The sequence below is a fragment of the Dama dama genome, chromosome 19 (genome assembly GCF_033118175.1).
Source record: "Dama dama isolate Ldn47 chromosome 19, ASM3311817v1, whole genome shotgun sequence".
Taxonomy (NCBI): Eukaryota; Metazoa; Chordata; class Mammalia; order Artiodactyla; family Cervidae; genus Dama; species Dama dama.
In genome coordinates, this window is record NC_083699.1 from 8,829,280 (window position 1) to 8,854,182 (window position 24,903).

The window sequence follows — 24,903 nt, forward strand, 5'->3', positions numbered from 1 at the left end:
ATTCTAGTTGCCTATTTTCAGAAATTGAAAAGGTGATCTTAAAATTTATATTAAAAATCGAGGAATACAGAATAACCAAAATGATCTAAAAGAAGAATGAAGTTGGAGGACCCACATTTCCCAATTCAAAACTTAGTATAAAGATATAATAATCAAGACAGTATAACACTGGATAGACATACAGATCATTGAATAGTCAAGAGTCTGGAAATAAACCTTGACATATATGGTAAATTGATTCTTGTCAAAGCTTCCAAAAAAATTGAAGAGGGAATATAGGTTTTCAACAAACAGCTCTGGGACAACTTATGTGAAAGTGAAATGCACTCAATCATGTCCGACTCTCTGCAACCTCATGCACACTATACAGTCCTTGGAATTCTCCAGGCCAGAATACTGGAGTGGGTAGCCTTTCCCTTCTCCAGGGGATCTTCCCAACCCAGGGATTGAACCCAGGTTTCCCACATTGCAGGCAGATTCTTTACTAGCTGAGCCTCCAGGGAAGCCCAGGAACACTGGAGTGGGTAGCCTATTCCTTCCGCAGTAGATCTTCCTGACCCAGGAATTGAACCAGGGCCTCCTGCATGGCAGGCGGATTCTTTACCAGCTGAGCTAAGGGAGCATGGGACAACGGTATAAGCACATGCAAAAGAATGGAGTTGGACCCTCTACTTCCTGACATATACAAGCATTAACCCAACAAAAATCTCTAAAACTCTTAGAAGAAAACACAGGAGTAAAACTGTGTGACTTTGAGTTAGGCAACGGTGTCTTAGGTATGACACTTAAAACACAAGTGACAAAAAGATAGATTGAACTTTATCAAATTAAAAAAATTTTTTTTGTGCTTCAAAAGAATTATTAATAATGTAAAAATATAATTCAGACAGTGAGAGAACATATTTTCAAATCAAATATCTAATGTTTGTATGCAGAATATATATAAAGAACTCTGACAATTCAACAATAAAAAGAAAAGTAGGCTAATTAAAAACTGAGCAAAAGATTTGAATAGACATTTCTCCAAAGAAGATACATAATTGGCCAGTAGGTACATGAAAAATTGCTCATTATCTTAGTCACTAGGGAAATACAAATCAAACACACAGTGTGATACCATTTCATACTACTAGGATGGCTAAAATAGAAAAGAAAGAGTGTAATAAGTATTGACAAGGATGTGAAGAAACCGTAGCCCTCACGCACTTCTAGTAGGATTGTAAAATGGAACAGCCACTTTTGGAAAACAGTTTGGCAGTTCTTTAAAATGTTCACTATATGTCCAAGCAAATATATTCTTAAGTATATACAGACATACTTCAAAGATATTGCAGGTTTCTGTTCTAGACCACTTTAATAAAGCAAATATTGCAATAAAGTTTCACAATTTTTTTAGTTTCCCAGTACATATAAAAGTTATGTTTATACTACACTGTAGTCAGTGTTTGTTATCAATAGTAACATCATAGATCTCTATAACAAATATAATAATGAAAAAGTTTGGTAAATTTGGAGAACTACCAAAATGTGACACAGAGACATGAAGTGAGCAAATACTATTGGAAAAAATATCATCAATAGACTTGTTCAATGCAGGGTTGCCACAACCTTCAATTTGTTTAAAAAAAAAAAAAGCAATATTTGTGAAGCACAAAAAGACAAGATGTGCCTGTACCCAAGAGAAATGAAAATATATGTTAACAGTTAAACCTGTATGCAAGTGTTTATAGCAATACTAATTATAATATCCAAAGTAGAAATAACCTAAGTATTCACTAACTGATAAATGAATTTTTTTAAACTGGTATATCCATACAATGGAAAATTGTTCAGCAATAAAAGAAAATGAAATGCTGATATCTGCTATTACATGGATGAATTTGAAAGCGTTATGCTATACTAAAGAAACCAGCCCAGGTGGTGCAGTGGTCAAGAATCCACCTGCCAATGCACAAGTCCCAGGAGATGCCAGTTCAGTCTCTGGGTCGGAAGATCCCCTGAAGCACGAAATAGCAGCCCACTCCAGTATTCTTGCCTGGAAAATTCTGTGGACAGAGGAGCTTGGTCAGCTACAGTCCACGTGGTCACAAAGAATCAGACACAACTGAGCACACACACACAAAGAAGCCAGCCACAAAAGACCATTTTTTAAAAATTATTTCATTTATATGAAATGTTAAGATTGGACAAAGCTACATAGATATTGTAGTGTATTAGTGGTTGCTTAGGTTTTAGGGGTGGAGGAAGGGGAGTGACTCCTAGTGGGTACAGAATTTCTTTTGGGGGTAATGAAAATGTTTTCAAGTTAGGTTATGATGATTGTTATATAACTCTATGAATATACTAAAAAAACATTGAATAGTACATTGTGAATGGGTGAATTTTATGATATGTGAAATATATCTCAAGGTGTTTTAAAAAAGAGGAAGTTAAGGGAGAATATATTTCTTAGAAGAATGTCAGTGATGATATTAAAAATATGACAAGTGGTGTTTAAGGGGTACTGATCATCAGAACAAAAGCTGGCCTCAGATCTGCTAGGTCCTGAAGGATCTCCTTCTGTGACAGTCATCAGCTAGTTGTAGGACATTTGAATGTACTGAGAGCTATGGGGAGCAAGTAATTTTTCTGGGCCTTAGAAATGAATTATTATAATCTGCCATTGTACAGAAATATAAACCCATAATCCCTAGTCTGAACTCTTTGGAGCCAGGTGTGTTTCAGAATTCGGATACTATGGCTTCTACATTCAATTGTCAATTTATAGAAAATACAGCAGTCCAAGGAACATGTTAAATGTTATTATGAAGATACAACCTACAAAACTTTGGCTGTGGAGCACTCTGAAACAAATGCCTAGATTTCTCCAATGAATGCGTGCTTGTGTTCAGTTGCTCATTTGGGTCTGACTCATTTTTGGGGGGAGAGGGGGGTGGGTGTCCGACCCTTTGAAGCCACCAGGCTCCTCTGTCCATGGGGTTTCCCAGGTAAGAATACTACAGTTGCCGTTTCCTTCTCCCAGGGATCTTCACGACCCAGGGATCGAGTCTGTGTCTCTTACATTTCCTGTATTGACAGGTGGGTTCTTTGCCGCTGTACTTCCTGGGAAGCCCCTCTTCAATAAATAACCTAAAAGGTTTTTCAAAAAGGTGGGAGGGGAAATTGTTTAAAAAAGAGACTTCAGACAAAACCAATGACAATTATTTGCACTTTGTTGAATCTTGACTATAATAATAAATTGTAAAAACTAAGCTATGAAATTCTTGAAGCAGTTAGCCATATGCTGATATTGAGGAATTATTATTAACTTAATGAGTTAGGTTTCCTTCAAAGCAATATAACAGGAATTAGGTCATGGCACAGATGGAACAAAATTGTTCATTAATTAAGAATTGTTAAAGCTAGGTGATGGGAACATGGGAGTTTATTATATTTTATCCCTTTTTAAATTAAACTGAAAATTTCCACAACAAAATGTTAATGAAATAAAAGAGAATATGATATATATATAAATATATATATATATATATGTAATATATACCCTCAGCACAGCAACATTTGGAAAGAACATTCAGTAATCAAACTTGTTACCATTTCTGCAGCAAAATGAATAATATTCACCCTGAGTGGGAAAAATAAAGTTATCAATAATCTAATATCTTACCTCTCATCTCTTATCTTCCAATCTCATATTCAATTCTTTGCTGTCAGATAATTTACATAAGATTCTTATTTTCAGAAAATTTTGATTTAGAAATTTTAGATAAGGGACTGTGATCCTGTGTTTTCATAATTTTAGTAATCAGCACAGCTATAGTGGTGCTCATCTACTAAATATGAGACCTGTGTTGCATCATGAAAGAGTCATAAACTTTTTACAGTGTTAGTTTTGTTTGGTTAACTCCTGTTTATTCTCCAGGTGTCAGATTAAGTGTCCTTGGCTCATGGAGGCTTTTCTGGATCATTGTGTTAGGTTAGGATCTGCTACACACCCCTACAGGCCACACACTTGCCCTAACATAATATTCAGGTTTGTTTTAACTGCTTTTTGTTGTTGTTGCTCAGTTGCCCAGTCATGTCCAACTCTTTCTGACCCCATGGCCTTCCTGTCCCTCACCATCTCCCAGAGTTTGCTCAAATTTCTGTCCATTGAGTCAGTGATGATTTCTAACCTCTCATCCTCTGCTGCCCCTTTCATCTTTTGTCTTCAATCGTTCCTAGCATCAGGGCCTTTTCCAATGTGTTGGCTCTTCACATCAGCTAGTCAAAAGTATTGGAGCTTCAGCATCAGTCCTTCCAGTGAATTTTCAGGGTTGATTTCCTTTAGGATTGACTGGTTTGATCTCATTGTAGTCCGAGGGACTCTCAAGAGTCTTCCCCAGCACCACAGTTTGAAAGCATCAATTCTTTGGCACTCAGCCTTCTTTAGGGTCCAACTCTTACATCTGTACATGATCATTGGAAAAACCATAACTTTGACTATATGGACCTTTACTGGCAAAGTGATGTCTCTGCTTTTTAATATGCTGTCTAGGTTTGTCACCGCTTTCCTTCCTTCCAAGGACCAAGCATCTTTTAGTTTCATGGCTGCAGTCACCATCTGCCATGATTTTGGAGCTCAAGAAAATAAAGTCTGCCACTGCTTTCACTTTCCCCCTTCCACTTGCCATGAAGTGATGGGACTGGATGCCATAATCTTAGTTTTTTGAATGTTGAGTTTCAAGCCAGCTTTTTCATTCTTCTCTTTCACCTTCATCAAGAGGTTCTTTACTTATTCTTCACTTCCTGCCATGAGTTGTATCATCTGCATATCTGAAGTTGTTGATGTTTCTTCCAGTGATCTTGATTCCAGCTGTGATTCATCCAGCCCAGCATTTCATATGATGTATCCCACAGAGAAGTTAAATAAGCAGGGTGACAATATACAGCCTTGTTTTACTCCTTTCCCAAATTTGAACCAGTCCATCGTTCCATGTCTGGTTCTAACTGTTGTTTCTTGACCTGCACACAAATTTCTCAGGAGGCAGGAAAGGTGGTCTGGTATTCTCATCTCTTAAAGAATTTTCCACAGTTTATTGGGATCCACAGTCAATGTGTAGTCAATGAAGCAAAATATATGTTTTTCTGGAATTCTCTTCCTTTTTCTATGATCCAACAGATGTTGGCAATTTGATCTCTGGTTCCGCTGCCTTTTCTAAATCCAGCTTGTGTATCTGCAAGTTCTTGGTTCATGTACTGCTGAAGTCTCGCTTGAAGGATTTTGAGCATAACCTTACTAGCATGTGAAATGAGCACAATTATATGGTAATTTGAACATTCTTTGGCATTGCCCTTCTTTGGGACTGCAATGAAAACTGACCTTTTACAGTCTTGTGGCCAAGCCTGAGTTTTCCGAATTTGTCGGCATACTCAGTGCAGCACTTTAACAACATCATCTTTTAGGATTTTAAATAGCTCAGCTATACCTCTACATCTTGAATTAATAAGAAATTCCCCTCAAAAGAGCCATACATAAACTATTTAAAATGATTTTGATGATAATTATAAAATGAGCATCTTCAATCATAATTCAGTGTCTCAAGCCTAAGTTGAGTTCCCAATGTTGCCCTCAATTCTTTCCTTTTTTCCTTGGTCATTATTCCCTCCTTTTATCTGCATTTGCTATTTAAAGGTTTTCCATTTAACCTTCCTCTTAATGCACATTTACGTGTTTATCAGAGTTTGAAAAACTGACTTAACAGCCTAAATAACTGAGAAAGAGAATCCATTATCAGAATCTGAACTCTGCTCCTACCTCTGCTGCTTCTACCTGGTCCACCATCTCTTACCAGGAGTATTGAAAGTGCTCCTGTTTTCAATCCCTGAGGTCCATTATCAACATACCAGCCAGAATGATCCTCCTGAAGCCTTACGTTCATCCTATGAAAACTCCAGTAATTACAATGCCCATTTGATCTGGTGCCCTCACCCTCATTACCTCTCTTAGGGTATCTCCACCATTTTTTTCCTCACAAACTCCACACTGCTCTCATTTTTTCCACCAGTTAGCCAAGAATATTCATGTCTTAGGACCTGTACACTCCTTGTTCCTCTTCCTGGATTTCTCTTTCTCTAGATAACTTCATAAGTTTCTTACTCCCTTCATTTATGTCTGTACGCAATTGTTCCTTTCCAAAGAGGCCATTCATGACCCCATTTCAAATTGTAAGTCCATCCATTTCTTTGATTTATTTTCTTCTGAGCACTTATTACCACGTAACACAATATGTATTTTTCAAATGTATTTTACTTAATATCTGTCTCACCTTATTAGTTTGCAAACTCAGATTACAAAAAGTATTTTTGTTTCCTGATATATCCCCAGTTCTTAACATACCATAAATCTTAAAAACATTTGTGGAATGAATAGTCAACCATTATCACACTTACAAACTAGCATGATCCCTGGTAATCCTATTAATCTTTTATCACTCCTGTCTAAGTCTGAGTCCTCCTCCAAAGCCTGGACCCACACACTCCCAATTTTCCAGTGATTTCCAGTGAGCCAACCTCTACCTCTCTTTTACCTTAAACTTTTCCAATTAGATCCATTTCATCAGGAATTAAAATATTCAGAACCTTTCAGTCCTTAAAAAGAACTCTCCCCTACTCTGACCCTCTTGCTCTCCATCCCTACCATCCTTTCATTAGTTGGGTTGCTATAGTATGGTTGTCACCTGAATATGTAGTTTCCAAAGAGCTATCCTGTCTTCTGCTCTTGCCCCCTGCTGTGGACTGAATTGTGCTCCTCCAAAATTCATTTGTTGAAGCCCTAACTCCTAATGTGATGGTGGGAACTTTGGGAATCTCACCATCACATTAATTAGGTTTAGTGAAGTCATGAGAGTGAATTCTCCATGATGGAATCGCTGCCTTTAAAAGAAGGAAAAAGCACACCCAAGCTTCCTTTCTCTACTCTGTGAGGGTACAGTGAGAAGGAGCCAACTGCATGTCAGAAAAGGACTATCCCCAAGAATTGAATATGCCGGAACCTTGATCTTAGACTTCTAGCCTCCAAAATTGTGAGAAATACGTGTCTCTTATTTAAACCATTTAGTATATGACATTTCGTTCAGCAGCTTGAGCCAAGACACTCCCCTTTATTTTGTTTTTCCTGCTAGAGCCAGAAGGCATACATTTGAACATAGTTTACCCTACATTAATCACATCAGTGATTCCCCTTCCAAAATTAAGAAATAAAGAGCTTAGATCTCTTTGTCTTTTTGTTGCTGTTGCTCAGTCACTCAGTTGTGTCTTAACTCTTTGTGACCCCATGGACTGTAGTACACCAGGCTTCCTCGTCCTTCACTATCTCCCAGAATTCGCTTAAACTCATGTCCATAGAGTCGGTGATGCGATCCAACCATCTCATCTTCTGTCGGCCCTTTCTCTTCCTGCCTTAAAGCCCTTTGCCTAGTACAGTCTTATTGTGGCCTTACTGAGCTCTATAACCACCAGCTTTTATGTCTATTAATCTCCCTAGTAGTCCACACTCAGTCTCACCTTTTGATCATAACATAACATAACTGATTACCCAAGCCTTCCAACTTTTAGCCATCCTTCAGCTTTCAATTTAGATGTCTCCTCCTTAGAAACCTCCTCCAGTCCTCCCCCATCCAAGACTGTCCTCCCCTAGCACCCTGTGCTTACTAATTATGGGTAAAATCACAATCTATTAAAATAAATTAGGGCAGAGTATAATCCTACAGTATTTAACTTACATGAATCAAGCATTTTGTCACTAAAAAGGCAAGCAAGCATGCAAACAGTCACCACCCCTCCTCCAACAAAACTAGACTTCCCAAAAAGGCTATTATAATCTGTACAATCTGCTTTTTAATTAAAAAACAGCTACTTTATCTGGTATGTAATTGATCTATTTCAATGCTAAGGAAAGGCAAAACAAACCATTAGGCTGAGAGTTGATACAAAATAAGCACAATGATAAATATTATGCTTTGTAGATGAAGTAAGTGGTGTTCAAAGAGATCTGTCCAATCCTCCTCATCCTCCCACTTTCTTGCTAATAGAATTACGCAGTTACTGGGAAGTTGTGTGTTTAATGCCTGCCTTCCTAACACGAGGCACCAATTTTGATCTAAGCCAACTGTGATAATTCCCTTCTTCAAAGTGACTAGTTTCAGCCTGGATGTCTCACTTGAATGTCTTCACCCAGAACTCACCAGTGACATGTATGTAAAGGACATCTATCTACTAGGGACATTGTGGAATTGTCTGTATCTGTGAGAACAGATAATGCCTGGAACTGCTATAGCAAGCTTGTGAACAAGGGCATGTTGCTGACAGAGTAGAAAGATAGAAGGAACTTGGTCCTGGATGATATCAATGTGCTGTAAAATTGTCTATTCCTGGATCTACTTTTCCTCTGGAATTTTTGATTTATGAAATAAAAAAGCCTCTTTATTATTTTCACTACTTTAGTCAGGTCATTTGCCAATTTGCAGCTGAGAATGTTCCATCTGATTCAAAAAGGATTTTTAAAAAATTTTTAAAAATAAATGTTTTCACCCTTACAAAAGATTTTCATAAATTGTCTAGAAAAATTGCCATAAAACTTCACTCAGATTCAAATATTAACATGTTACCTCAATTGCTTTCTTATTCTGTCTGCTCTCTGTACATATGCACGTGTGTGCATGTACTTACATACCTATGTGAAAAAAATTTCTCTGTCCTCTTGAGGGTAAATTGTACAGACAGTGCCTCTTTTCCTATAAATAAGAGTATCTTATAAATAATCTTTATGCAAATGTCCAAAATCAGTAAATAATTATTGATACAGTCCTAGTGTCTAATCTACATTCAGTTTAGACTTTTTTGTAAATGCTTTCATTAGAAAAGTAAACAGATAATTTTATGGTCCAAGATCCAATGCAGGATCACAAATGCCCGTGTGTCTTAGTCTCCTTCACTCTGGAACAGCTTCTCAGTCTTTCTTTGTCTTTCACGATATTAGCACCTTTAAACAATGAAGGGCAAGATTTTGTAGAATATTCTTTAATTTGAGCTTGTCTAATATTTCCTTATGATTAAATTCAGGCTGTAAATTTTTGGCAAGAATACTAGAGAAACAATATAATGTCCTTCTCCGTACATCCTGTCAAGTTATATTGAGATTCATGATATCTGTCTCATTTCTGCTAATGATGATGTTGGTCATTCAGTTAAGTGGTGTCTAAGTTTCTCTGCTGTAGTTGCTTTTTCTATCTGTAATTGTTAATTTATGAAGAGATAGTTTATAACCATGTAAATATCCTGTTTATCAAATTTCCTGTTACTAGTTTAGCATGCAGTGATGATTCTTAATCAATTATGCTGTTTGATAAATGATGATTTTCTAATTCCACCATTACTTTTGCATTTATTAGTTGGCATTCCACTGTTAGCTCAGATGGTAAAGAGTTCGCCTGCAATGCAGGAGAGCCTGGTTCGATTCCTGGGTCGGGCAGATCCCCTGGAGAAGGGTAGGCTACCCACTGCAGTACTCTTGGGCTTCCCTGGTGCAGGGCGGTCCCTGGGGCCCCAGAGTCGGACACAGCTCAGCGACGGAGCACAGCAGCACACTCTGCTCAGGAGCTGCTTTCTTTTCCCGAGCTACGTGTTTATTTTTTATATTTGTATGAACTCAGAGATTCAAATATTATAAATGGTCATAATTTTTATAATCATCATTTTGCTCAACTTTGTCTCATGCTTGTCAGCGGGAACCCCTTTAAGCTGGCAACTCGATCGTTTGACGCGTTGACATTTTTAAAATTAGTACCTCATTCCTCACTTTCTGGCACGGAAAGATGTTTCAGGCTCGTTTTGTTTTATCAGCCTCACCCTGCACTCGGCCATTTTTCCAAGGAGTGGCTCCTTTCAGTGAAGCAACTTATTTAGAAACCAAGATGTAGGCATTAAGCAGTCTCATTACTACTGAAGTGTCATTGCACCCAGGTCCTTTCAGAAAAGGACAGGAAATACACACACCCCACCCGTCCTCCCTGTATGTATATGCACATACATGTATGTATATAAACATGTATAAAACCACCCGTATAGAGTAGAAGCCTTCAGTTCACTCTGATAATTCAAATTCTAAATCAACACTAAAGAGTTTATTCCAGCCTTCCCTCGTTCATCTGACAATGAGAAGCCTTGACCTCTTTAAACACAATGTATTTATTTACTCAACATCACATTATGTATTTGTTCTTGTTCAGTTGCTCAGTCATGTCCAACTCTTTGTGACCCCATGGACTGCAGCACGCCAGGCTTCCTTGTCCTTCACTATCTCCTGGGGCTTGCTCAGACTCATCTCCATCGAGTTGGTGACGCCATCCAACCATCTCATCCTCTGTCGTCCCCTTCTCCTGCCCTCAATCTTTCCCACCATAAGTCTTTTCCAATGAGTTGGGTTTTCACATCAGGTGGTAAAAGAATTGGAGCTTCAGCATCAGTCCTTCCAATGAATATTCAGGACTGATTTCCTTAAGGATTGACTGGTTTGATTTCCTTGCAGTCGAAGGAACTCTGAAGAGTCTTCTCCAACACCACCGTTCGAAAACATCAATTCTTCGATACTCAACCTCCTTTATGGTCCAAATTCCACATCTGTACATGACTAGTGGAAAAACCATATGTTTGACTAGACAGACCTTTGTTGACAAAGTGATGTCTCTGCTTTTTAATACACTATCTAGATTTTATTAAGGAATTGTTAACTTGTAACACTGTGAAAAGCAAACCTAGTAACTAGAATTCAATATTGTTCTTTTTATCTTTAGGTGGAAGTTATAAGCCAGATTACTGTTTCTGAATGTTACTCATGTTAACTCCTTCCCTGCCCTCCCATCTTCAGGATGGTTATGGTATTCATTTGCAATAGAGTTAGGCTTACTTGTTCTCCTTATATTCTATATTTGGATTGTTCTCCTTTTCTTATTTTTAAATTTGGGGGTTTTTGAGTGTAACATGTGTCATGTTTCTAAAAAAAATCTATTCACAAAGTTACACTCAGAGAAGTGTCAGTAAACCATCCCTCGTACCCTATTCTTTCCTCTCATCCTTTTTACTCTTTCTCACTTACATCCTATAGGCTGCCAATCTTGTTAGTTTCTTGACTATGCTTTCTATGTTTCTTTTTGCCCAAATAAGCAGATGCTTGTATACTCTTTATTTCTCAATCTTCCTTGTACAAAAGTAGCAACTATAGATACTCTTCACTTGTGGGGTTTTTTCCTTTACTTAATATTTCTGGAAATCACTCTAAATCAGTTAAGAGAGGTCTTCTTCATTCTTTCTTATAGTTGCATAGATGCCATTACATGGATATGTCATGGTTCATTCAGTAGCACTCTGATGTATGGCAGTTAAATTCTTTTTAATATTTTGTCATTATAAATAGTGTTACACTGCTAAATTAAAAATAAATTACCAACAAGGACCTACTGTATAGATCAGGAAACTATCAGTGTTATGTGACAGCCTGGATGGGAGGGGACTTGGGGAGAGAATGGATACATGTGTATGTGTGGCTGAGTCTCTTCACTGCTTGCCTGAAAACCTCACAGCATTGTTAATCAGCTCTATTCTGATACAAAATAAAGAGTTTCAAACACACACTGCTACAATGGTTATGTCAGGCGAGTGTATGTTCCTCGGTTCCTTGTCTCGTCACAACAAAAACTTTGGAGTGACGGACATTGAAGCCCCCTCAGCAGGTCACAGCTCTCGGAGGACAGACCGTGTTACAGCTCTTAAATAAATCAGTGTTACAGCTCAGTGTTACAGCTCTATTTATTTAGATAATAGCGGGAAAATCCATCTTCGAGGCATGAGGGCACGTCGATCCAAAGATGCAAAGAGAAGATCGTCCCATCGCGCGGGGGAGAGAGAGAGCTTTGGCTCCTCTTTTTATATGTTTCTCTGTCCCTGGGCCTGTCTTATGTAAATTGGGCCAGCCAGGAGTGTTGTTTGTTTTACCTGAGGTTCTCTCTCCGGTCCTCGGACCTTCCTTTGTTCTATTTTCGCGGGCTTTCCCCTTCCAGGTCTTTTAGCCACCACCATTTTGGACTCTTTTTCCCGATTCTAACTACCTAACAGTTAACTGCATATATGTGTGTTTACTGTAGAAGTGTGTATCCTTAGGGTAAATTCCAGAAAGTGCAATTTCTGGATCAAAATATAAATGCATATGTAATTGTGTTAGATATTGTCAAATTCACTTCTAAAGTGTTTGTATCTGTTTATTTCTGCCAGAAGTTAATGAGCTACATCCTCACAAACATAATGCATTATCCTACATTTTCGTTTTTTCAAGTGGGTTAGGTAAAAATGGTAGGTGAAACAATGCATATTTATTTTACATTTTTCTAAGTATTAATGATGTTGATTATCTTTTCATATGTTTAAGGGCCATTATTGTTATCTATGTGAAATTTTTATTCATGTTTCTAGCCATTTTTTATTAATGTTTCTTTAAAAAGTATACAAATATACAAAAAGCATATATTATAAAATATATTTTAAGCAAACAAAATTTCTTCATTTTAAACACTAATTTGAAATAATAACTTTTTACAGAAACAGCCATGGCTTATTTATCTCCTATAAAATTGCATGTAGAATTCTAGTAAGCATTTTCAAAGTTCGATTTTTACCTTGATTTTTTAAAATATTTTTTTCTCTCTCTTTTTCCTTTATTAAAGCTCAGGAAATTTGTACTCCTTTTTAGGTTTTCTTTCTCTCCACTTTCTACCATCCTAACTTTCTATCTTCTATACTTAGACATTTTCTCTTTTATCTATTAGTTTGTAAAACTCCTCTTCTTGCATTCTTTTGTTTTACACTCACAGCTACACACAAAAGTACACCATTTTTGCCAACAGACAAAATATTTTGAAAGTTAGTGATAAATATTACTGGCCTGCCTTTCAAACATCTTACTGTTGCCTGAGTTGGTCCTAAAGGTATCAGAGATAAGACTATTTCAAAGCTATGTCTGTTGGCTTTTTAAATATACATTTACTTGCTTCATGACATACTTCCGGTTTTCTTATTTGAGAACATGCAGTCTTAACATCAGAGGTTCAGGGCTAAGCAAACTACCATCCAGAGCTCAAATCCCACTCACTGCATGTGTTTCCTTTTTTTTATTAGATACAAACTAAAATCGAAATAACTAATATTTTATGATGTGAAAACTATATAAAATTCAATTTACAGTGTTGATAAACATTTATTAAAACTGTAGAAAATATCCTGATTAATTGAAAATATGCATTGTCTCTGTACTGCACATCCTTTTGAGTTATCAGACTCTGGGCTTTCATTTTCTTTGAGCTATTTTTTCAGCTCTTTGTAAGTTGTAGATGAATGACAGAGATGCACACCTGTCTTGTCCAATACAGTTCTCATTGACTTCTTATACTTCATGAAAAAAAAAAGTTTTGCTTTCATTTGTAATTTTATTCATATACTCCATATACAATGCTGTTTCTTGCTTTTCCTTTGAACTATTTATAGTCCCCTATATATGTAGAATAAAATCTTTAAATGTGTTCATTCTTCTTTGTTAAGAGTCATGAGTTTACCTTTTTCTGGACATTATCTTTTTATAGAACACAGCCACCCTCATTCATCTCTGTGTTGTCTCTGGTTGCTTTCATGCTACAATAGCAGATCTGAATAGTTGCAGCAGAGACCATATGGTCTGTAAGGCTGAAAATATTTACTATTTGGCCCTTTTCTTTTTTTGCAGAAAAAGTTACCAACTGCTGGTCTGCATCATACCAACCATAGTCGAACTGCAGGGGTTCCGGTGAGGAGTCCCTTTTATAGCAGCTGTCTAATGTTTGACTTTGCTAAAGTTACACACTTAGTTTTTATCCTCAGCAATATCAAATAAAGGAATTAGATGGTTAAAATGCACATTAAAATGACTATGTCTAGGTACAGAAATTAGCATTTAAAAAATTCATTTCTTTAGATCAAATCATAAACTTCTTAAATGGATTTTTTAAAGCTGTAAACTGGCTGCTATTGAAAATAAGAGTCCATTCAGTTGTCTGGGCCTGCCTTTTCCAGAAACAAAGAGAATAAGTTGAATTGGAAAACACCAAGATCATTCCCTATATTACCATGTTTTTGAAATAGTGTTAAATTGAGAAAGACTTCTAAAAATGAATTATGAAGTTGTTAGAATTTTTATCTTTTCTCAATAAAAGTTGATCTCTTCACGTGTATATTTTTAGATTTGATTCCAGAAGGTTTATGTAGTCAAGGAGGCCTCTTGCTTTTTTTGGTGAAAAGCATGATTGTCACCACTAGAGGGAGCTGGTTCTACATAAAATTATAGTAGGACTGTAGAAAAAGATGAGGAGCCTGTTATTCATGTTTGTTTTTTTTTTAATTTTTCAAATCTCATTTTCTGCCAATAACTCATAGCTTCATAGTAATTTCTTTACTTTACGAACTGAAAGTTTTCCCTAAAGTACTGTCGTTTCTGTTCCCGAAAGAGTCCTTCATACTCTGAATTGGATAATGGAATAAATATTTTATGGGGTATTATTAATTTCATGTAGTAGTATTGATATTATTTTAATTACTCTTTTAATTTTATTTCGTTTTTATTTTTGGCTGGCTGGGTTTTCGTTGCTGTGTGGACTTTGCTCTAGTTGCGGCGGCTCCAGCTGGGGTGCAAGGATTGCTTCCGTGGCTTCTGTGGTGAAGCAGGGGCTCCGGGGTTTCCAGGCTTCAGGAGCGGCCCGTGTGGGCTCAACCTGGGTTCCCAGGCTGTGGCGCAAAGGCTCAGTAGTTGCGGCGCACATGCTCCGTTGCTCCGTGGCATGCGGAATCTTCCCAGATCAGAGATCAAATCCACGTCTCTTGCATTAGCAGGTGGATTCTTTACCACTGAGTCACCGGAGAGCCCCTAATCATTCTTTAAATTTATCTTTTCATTAAAACAATTCCTTCATTGTTCAATTTGAAAAATATGCTAAGCAGATTTTCAGAATACAAAACAAGATTAAGGCCAAATTGCCTGTCTTTAAACTTTTTTTTTTTTTTTTTTTTGTAGTAGAGTTGATTTACAGTGTTGTATTAGTTTCGGGTGTTCAGCAAAGTGATTTAGCTATACTATGTGGCCTAAAAAATATAGTCATGACCTGAAAGTAGATTTATTATATTTGGTGGGAATGTTTAGGACTATAGCCACAACCTGAAAGTAAAGAGTTATTTTATTTGGTGGGAAGGTTTAGGACTCCAAACCCAGGAGGCAGCATCTCAGTAACTCTGAGAAAACTGCTCTAAGGAGGCAGGGGGGAAGTCAGGCTATATACAAGTTTGCAACAAAGGGAGCTGGCAATCTGAACATCAAAGATCAGGTGTCAATTTAAGGAATTTAGCATACTGTGTATGAGAAGATGCAAGCCTCTGGGCTCACTGAGTTCATTCCTTTCGTATGCACCTCAGCTATCTGCGGTCCATCCTGTTGCCTTTTTCACCTTGCTTCTTGGATTCCCTCAGCTCCTCAGCCATCACCATAGGGGCGGGAGGCGGCTCATTCACATTCGGAGGCCAGAAATTGCCAATGGCTGTGACATTTCTTGATGACTAATATGTCAGGAGATATTTTCATTTCGCACATATATACACATTTTTTTCAAATTCTTCTTTCTCCATTATAGGTTATTACAAGATATTGAATATTGTTCATTATATTATACAGTAGGTCCATGTTGCTTATCTATTTCATGTATAGTAGTGTGTGTATGTTAGTATCAGACTCCTAGTTTATTTCTCTCCTCTTCTCCCCTTTGGAAATCATAATTTTACTATGTCTATGAGTCTGTTTCTGTTTTATAAATAAACTCATTTGTATCATTTTTTAGAATCCACGCTGAAGTAGTATCATGATACTTGTCTTTCTTTGTCTTACTTCACTTAGTATGATAATCCATCCATGTCCATCCATGTGGCCAAAAATGACATTATTTCATTCTTTTCTTTAATGGCTGATTAGTACTCCATTGTCTATGTGCACCACATCTTCTTTATACATTCATCTGCCCATGGGCATTTAGATTGCTTCCATATTTTGGCTGTTGTAAATAGTGCTGCTGTGAACACTGGGGTATGTGTATGTTTCTGAGTTAGAGTTTTCGTCTTTTCTGGACAAATGCCCAGGAGTATGATCGCTGGATCATATGGTAGCTCCACTTCTGGTTTTTAAGGAACCTCTGTACTATTCTCCATGGTGGTTGTACCAACTTACATTCCTAGCAGCGGTATGGGAGGTTTTCCTTTTCTCCACATCCTCTCCAGCATTTATTATTTGTAGACATTTTGATGACGACCATTCTGACTAGTGTGAGGTGATGCCTCACTGTTGTTTTGATTTGCTTTTCTCTAATAATTAGCAATACTGAGTATTTCTTCATGTGCCTACTGGTCACCTGTATGCCTTCTTTGGAGAAAGCTGTGTTTTGGTTTTCTGCCCATTGTTTGATTTGGTTGCTTATTTTATTATTATTATTTTTTTATTGACCTGTATGAGTGGTTTGTGTATTTTGGAAATTAATCCTTTGCTGGTCGCATCATTTGCAAATATTTTCTTCCATTCCATAGGTTGTCTTTTCACTTTGTTGATGGTTTCTTTTGCTGTTAAATTGCCTGTTTATTTAATGAAGCAAATAACATTCCTGTTATTCTGAAATGTCTAATTGTCAGTGAATGTAAAATTAAAATAGAAGCATTTAAGCTTAGGCTGCCATTATTATTTAGAGTTGGAAGAAGCTGAACTGTGTGCTCTGTTTTTTCCAGAGATTGTAAACTTGATGACCACAGGTTACATGTTTTAAATAACTTTGCATTATAGGCACAAGATAAGTATGTGTTTATTTAAAGCAGGGATTACAAATACGGCCTATCTGTTTTGTAAATGAAGTTTTATTGAAACACAGCCACATTTAAGGATCTCAGTATTGCCTGTGGTGCTTTCACACTGCAACTGCGTAATTAAGTATCTGTGACAGAGATACTATACCTTGCAAAGCCCAAAGTGTTTACTGTTACTCTAAAGAAAAAGTTTGTAGACTTCTACTTTAAAGCATGTTAACTTAAAAATATGTGTTGAATGAATAAATGAAAGAATGTTGGAGCAAATGGAGTTATACCCATTAGTGTGAGGCAGAAAGGTAGCACTAATATGAAATATTAGTGAAATATTAGCACTAATATTATATGTATAATATATATTAGAGAATCTGACATTCTTTGAGCCAAATACACTTTTATAGCTATTGTTTCTGTCAGGCAAGTGTATGTTCCTCAGTTTTTGTCTCATCACAAGAAAGATTTGGAGTGATGTTTCTATCATATTGATATATGTGAAAAATACCTATTTTTTAATGAGTCCTAATAATATGACCAGTTCAGTATTACATAATGGCTTTTCCCTCAAAGGATAAAAGTAATTTTTTATATCATTTCATGAACTATTATTGACCAATAGTTTTGGCTAATATTAGGAGGTATGACAGGGAAGTTACTAAACTCACAGTGTTGACTTGAGCATGTTTATTTGGAACAAAACCTGCTAAGTTTCGCTAAGAGTTGAGCTAATTGGTCTCTCTGTACTTTCTCTGGGGCATAGATATCAGTGTTTATAAATTCTTTATGAATCACTTTTCATGTGGAGCAAACCCCCTAATTTAGAAATAGAATTTAAATTGGTAAAACGTGTTTGACCAGCTGAGTGTCATTTTAGTAGGTAAAGTTATCTCAGGCAGCAAAGAATTAGGTTTTGTTCATTCACTGACCAATTTAAACACACACAGTCTCCCTTGCTGACTTCTGACTTACATGACTCACATAAAATTTTTTTTTGATTCTAGGTATTATAAACCTCCCTTGATAGTATTTTTGGGACTACTAAACAGAGATTTCTTAAATCTACTATAACTGTTCACCTTAAATTTTAAATCATAAAATCATCTTGTCAGTATCTGTGCAGCTGCTTTGGATCAACTCAAGAAAATTTAAAATACTGCTAAATTACACAGCTGTTCATTAGTTGCTCATTAATTGTATTTAGACCTATCAATATGAAATGGAAGAGAGTGTAAGGCTTTAAAACCTTTGTTTTGGTTTCCAGTAGAAACCAAAAAAAAAAACAAAACTGGCAGTGCCTTTTCTTTCTTGCGTTCTGGTCTTGGTAATCAGTGGTAGACAATATGTATCTGTGGTTGTGTCCGTTAGGGAGAATATGAACAGTTATTATAAACCACAGTTAATTGTTCAATAGGTTTTCTTTATGGAACTTGTTGATTTGAATCACAGTGAATTTCAAGTAACTTGGTAACCGCTTGTCAGAATTTTTGAGTGTTAGAAAAAGTGCTGAAACCTACAACTTGGAGGAATAGTTTTCTTTAATGTGGTCTTGAATGGTGCCATCCTTAGGCTCTCAAGGTACTTTAATGAAGAAGGGATGTAGAGATAATTGAGGTCAAAAGGGACGTTCGCAAAAGTTGACAAGATGCAATTCTTGGAGCTCAGGGTGGCTAAATGCCACCAACCCCTCCAGACTACTTTTCAAATATTTTGGATTCCACCAAGATGAAAGATTTTAGCCAAACTCTTTTTTTCTCTTACTCCATTTTAAACCCAGAATATGTACTTTTGAAGGAAATTTGAAACAGGACTTCTGAATAGCACCTACTTAAGCATTCCAAAGTGGAATTTTCCCTAGATTATATGTAGGTCTCTCAGCCCTGAGAACTGGCAGCTGGGAGGTGGATCACTGTATTTTCAGTCTTAATTCTGGTTGGAAGATACTGAGGCTTAGGAGACCCAACCAAGTTTAAGTCAGGCTTTTTATAACCTGATGTCCATGACTGAACTTCTGTGGAGGTCTGTGAAATCTTGAAAATGGCACACATATTTTTATATTATCTTTATCTGTTTATTTTGCTGGTATAACATCCATGATTTCATCAGGCTCTCAAAGTCTGTGAAACTAAAAATGTTGAAAGTGATACATAAGATAAATTGTTTTACAGAAAAGTTAATTGTTCCACTTAATTTTCACTACAATTCTATGGATTGGCTAAGTATCACAGTGGAAAGTTAAGACAGATTCTGCAAATAGACTGCCAGGATTCCAATCCCAGCTCTACTGATTATTGACTACATGTCCTAACTTACTGTACTTCAGTTTCCTCATCTGCAAAGTGAAAAGTTAACAGTTACCCTCATAGGATTGTGAGGAAAAAATGAGTTAATATATATAAAGTGCCTAGTCATGGCTGTATAATAAATATATATATATAAAAAACTGACCTAAAGAAGCTGATATATATGTGTATATTTGTCATTCCCATCTCTGTGGAAAATTCTTAAAGAGATAGCAATACCAGACCACTTTACCTGCCTCCTGTGAAACCTGTATGCAGGTCAACAGTTAGAACCAGACATGGAACAATGGGAAAGGAGTACATCAAAGCAGTATATTGTCACCCTGCTTATTTAACTTATATGCAGAGTACATTATGCAAAATTCCAGACTGGATGAAGCACAAGCTGGAATCAAGATTGCAGGGAGAAATATCAATTACCTCAGATATGCAGATGACCCCACCCTTATGGCAGAAAATGGAGGAACTAAAGAGCCTCTTGATGAAGGTGAAAGAGGAGAGTGAAAGAGCTAGCTTAAAACTCAACATTCAAAAAACTCATGGCATCCGGTCCCATCACTTCATGGAAAATAGACAGGGAAACAATGGAAACAGTGACAGACTTTATTTTCTTGGGCTCCAAAATCACTGCAGACAGTGACTACAGCCATGAAATTAAAATGCTAGCTCCTTGGAAAAAAGCTATGAGAAACCTAGAGAGTGTATTAAAAAGGAGAGACATTACTTTGCTGACAAAGGTCTGTATCATCAAAGCTATGGTTTTTCTAGTAGTCATGTATGGATGTGAGAGTTGGACCATAACAAAGGCTGAGAGCCAAAGAATTGATACCTTTGAACTGTGTTGGAGAAGACTCTTGAGAGTTCCTTGGACTGCAAGGAGATCCAACCAGTCAATCCTCAAGGAAATCAATCCTGAATATTCATTGGAAGGACTGATGCTGAAGCTCCAATACTTTTGGCCATCTGATGTGAAGAGCTGACTCACAAAAAGACCCTGTTGCCAGGAAAGACTGAAATCAGCAGGAAAGGGGGACAACAGAGGACGAGATGGTTGGATGGCATCACTGATTCGATGGACATGAGTTTGAGCAAGCTGCAGGAGATGGTGAAGGACAGGGAAGCCTGGTGTGCTGAAGTCTGTGGGGTCACAAAGAGTCAGACAGGACTAAGCAACTGGAAAGCAACAACAATGTATCATGCAGCAAGGCTAGACTTATGTTCATACATAAACATATGTGTGAAAATATAAAACAATTTAAAGAACCTTAATATTAGCAAATAGATAAAGATGTGATGTATATATACAGTGGAATACTATTCAGCCATAAAAAATGAAACAGTACCATTTGCAGCAACATGGATAGACCTAGAGGTGATTATACTGAGTGAAGTAAGTCACACAAAGAAAGGCAAATAGATGATATCACTTGTATGTGGAATCCATACAAAAAGTATGATACAAGTCAATTTATTTATAAAACAGACTCACAGACATAGAAAATAAATGGTTACCAAAGGTGAAAAGGGGTTAGAGGAGGATAAATTAGGAGTTTTGGATTAGCAGATACAAACAACCATATGTAAAATAGATACACAACAATGTCCAACTTGTGGCACTTTGCTGACCACCAGGAACTAACACGGCTAAGTAAATCAGCTAAACTTCAAAGAATTTATTTTTAATTCCCTGGTTTTAGATGATGAAAGTGGTGTAAGGATCTTGCCTAAAATCACATTGTTTGTAAGAAGAAGAACCAAGTCTAAAATTTGTGAGAGTTATTTGTTTTATTTTTCCAGTTTAAATTCTGCCAATTATTGGTCCTTATCAGTTCTATATGGATGGCTCTTAGCTTCTATTCTTCTCTTTTAGACCTGTCCAGAGTTTCCATTTGAAGATCACCTTCCACTCCATTCTACTCACAAACCCTCACAATCTCCCCAATTATTCATTTTGGATCAAACTTTACATTTTTGACAAGAACCAGATTAAAGGTAAAAGAAAGAATTGTTGGAGCATGAATCTCTGAGAGGTGGTGAATTATTGATGAAATAACAACATAAAAATTTGTTTATGTGAACTTCTCTGTTGGAAAGTAGAATAAGGTACCTTTAAAATACCTTTAAAATAGGGTAGAGGAGAAAGTTTCACAGACACCTTACCTCCCATAGAATGTGAGAACACACATTCACACACACCCCTATACCTTAAACAAACTCAATCCAAATTGTCAAATTGCTCTAATTTGTGTTTTTCTTTTGCCTAAAAAAGTGTGTAATTTTGATGACAAATTCAAATTTTCTTGATGGGGGAGAGGAGGTTGATCCCCACTGTCAGTGTTGGCTTTCTCCTTTCTCCACACAGCTCTCAGCTTCTGGATTTTAAATTGTGGAACAAAACCCAAAGAATAAAAGTTCGAAGGGGCACCAATTATTAACCCTTCCAAGAGACCAATTTATCATCCTTCTTGGATGCCCCTGAGTCTTCATCTAGCCCTGCTTCTGACTATGAGTTATTAAATGTTTTGCTGTATAATCCTACCTCGCCTGGATTATCCTTTATTGTCTGGATTAGAATCCATGCAGCAGTCCAGTCCTTTAAGCCTGTTTCTCTCTCCCAGCCTTCATTCCTCCTCAGACCAGTTGCCCTCTAGGTAGGGAGTGGTTTTCTCTTCCAGGACTGCCAGAAACATCATGTAGTCGCACACATTCCACTGGTGAAGTCATTTTCAAATGTTGATTCTCCAATTGCTTGCTTTGTGATCTAGAGATGTTTATTTAGTCTCTGAGATTCCTTTTCTTTTTGAGCTATAAAACTAGAAAATAGCATCTACATCAAGGGTTGATATAAGGATGAAATGAAATAGTATACAAAAAAGATCCTGTCATAGAGCAGCGGCTCAGTAAAAGATAAATTCTTTCATTAAATGGTAACTAACGATTTACTCTACAAATATAATGTTACATTTTTTAGTGTTTTTAAAGATTCCATGGAATTCTCCAGGCCAGAATACTGAAGTAGGTAGCCTTTCCCTTCTCCAGGGGATCTTCCCAATTCAGGGATCAAACCCAGGTCTCCCGCATTGCAGGCAGATTCTTTATCAGCTGAGCCACAAGGGAAGCCCAAGAATACTGCAGTGGGTAGCCTCTCCCTTCTCCAGGGGATGTTCCTGACCCAGAAATCAAACTGGTGTCTCCTGCATTGCAGGGGCTTTCTTTACCAGGTGAGGTATCAGGGAAGCCCTTTAAAGAGTTTACACAAAGAGTTTTTACATACATCATTGTGTTTGTTCCTCAGGATGATCATGTGAAACAAATAATATGATCCTTGTATTTAGACAGTGAAACTGTCACAATGATTAAGTGGTTTGCCCTTAACCACAAAGCTAGCATTAGAGTTGGAACTAAAATAGATTTCTTTTGATGTGAAATAGTTTTTCCTTTCATACTGTTGATGGGGTTCGCAAGGCAAGAATACTGAAGTGTTTTTCCATTCCCTTCTCCAGTGGACCACATTTTGTCAGAACTCTTCACCATGTCCTGTCCGTCTTGGGTGGCCCTACACAGCATGGCTCATAGTTTCATTGAGTTAGACAAGGCTGTGGTCCATGTGATTAGATTGGTTAGTTTCCTGTGATTGTTGTTTTCAGTCTGTCTGCCCACTGATGGAGAAGGATAGGAGGCTTAGGGAAGCTTCCAGATGGGAGAGACTGACTGAGGGGGAAACTGGGTGTTGTTCTGATGGGTGGGGCCATGCTCAGTAAATCTTTAACCCAATTTTCTGTTGATGGGAGGAGATGTGTTCCCTCCCTGCTATTTACCTGGGGCCAAACTATGTTGGAGGTAATGACGGGTAATGGTGACCTCATCAAAAGATTCCATGGATGTACTGCTACACTCAGTGCCCCCAACCCTGCAGCAGGCCACCACTGACCCACGCCTCTGCTGGAGACTCCTGGACACTCACGGGCAAGTCTGGGTGCATCTCTTGTGGGGTCACTGCTGCTTTCTCCTGGGTCAGCAGTGAGCGGCAGAGAGGAGATACCCCATGTGCAAGGTCAGAGAAACCCCAGAAAGGTGGTAGGTGCTGGAGTAGCTGTGAGGAAATACCCCACGTGCAAGGGCAAAGGAGAAGCCCCAGCAGGATGGTCGGAGGAGCGAATTTGCATTTAGAATCAAACCCCATTTCCACTAGAGACGCTAAGAGGGCTCAAACACACCTCGTGCACAGCAGGACTCAGGGATCCCACAGAGACTGAGACAGAACTGTGTTTGAGCGTCTCCTGTGCAGGGATGGGTCAGCAGTGGACTGCCGCAGGGTCAGGGGCTCTGGGTGCAGTCGACTTGGGTATGGCATAAGCCCTCTTGGAGGAGGTCGCCATTAATCCCACCACAGAGCTGCCAGAGCTTACACAGGACTAGGAAGCAGAAACTGTGGGAAATTCTGAAAGAGATGGGAATACCAGACCACCTGACCTGCCTCTAGAGGAATCTGTGTGCAGGTCAGGAAGCAACAGTTAGAACTGGACATGGAACAAGAGACTGGCTCCAAATAGGAAAAGGAGTACATTAAGGCTGTATATTGTCACCTGCTTATTTAACTTATAGCAAAGTACATCATGAGAAACGCTGGGCTGGATGAAGCACAAGCTGGAATCAAGATTGCCGGGAGAAATATCAATAACTTCAGATATGCAGATGACACCATTTTCTTTGCAGAAAGCAAAGAAAAACTAAAGAGCTTCTTGATGAAAGTGAAAGAGGAGAGTGAAAAAGTTGGTTTAAAGCTCAGCATTCAGAAAACTAAGGTCATGGAATGTGGTCCCATCACTTCATGGCAAATAGATGGGGAAACAGTGGAAACAGTGGCAGACTTTATTTTTTGGGGCTCCAAAATCACTGCAGATGGTGACTAAAGCCATGAAATTAAAAGAGATTTACTCCCTGGAAGAAAAGTTATGACCAACCTAGACAGCACATTAAAAAGCAGACATTACTTTGCCAACAAAGGTCCGTCTAGTCAAGGCTATGGTAGCCCCAGTAGTCATGTATGGATATGAGAGTTGGACTATAAAGAAAGCTGAGCACCAAAGAATTGATGCTTTTTAACTGTGATGTTGGAGAAGACTCTTGAGAGTCCCTTGGACTGCAAGGAGATCCAACCAGTCCATTCTAAAGGAGATAAGTCCTGAGTGTTCATTGGAAGAACTGATGTTGAAGCTGAAACTCCAATACTTTGGCCACCTGATGTGAAGAACTGACTCATTGGAAAAGACCCTGATGCTGGGAAAGATTGAAGGTGGGAAGAGAAGGGGACGACAGAGGATAAGATGGTTGGATGGCATCACCAACTCAATGGACATGAGTTTGGGTAAACTCCAGGAGTTGGTTATGGACAGGGAGGCCTGGCATGCTGCAGTCCATGGGGTCATAAGGAGTCAGACATGACTGAGCGACTGAACTGAACTGGACTGAGTTTTTCCTTTCAACTATATGTCATTGGCACTTAAGAAACTTTCAAAGGATTTGATAGTCATTTTAAACCCAGTTTTTTCCTGTGTTATGTCAGTTAACATTCATATTTCTTAGTTCCCTCATCTGTTAAATAAAAGAACAGAGCTAAATATTCTTTTTCAGGTTTTAAATTACTTGGCTATATAGTTCT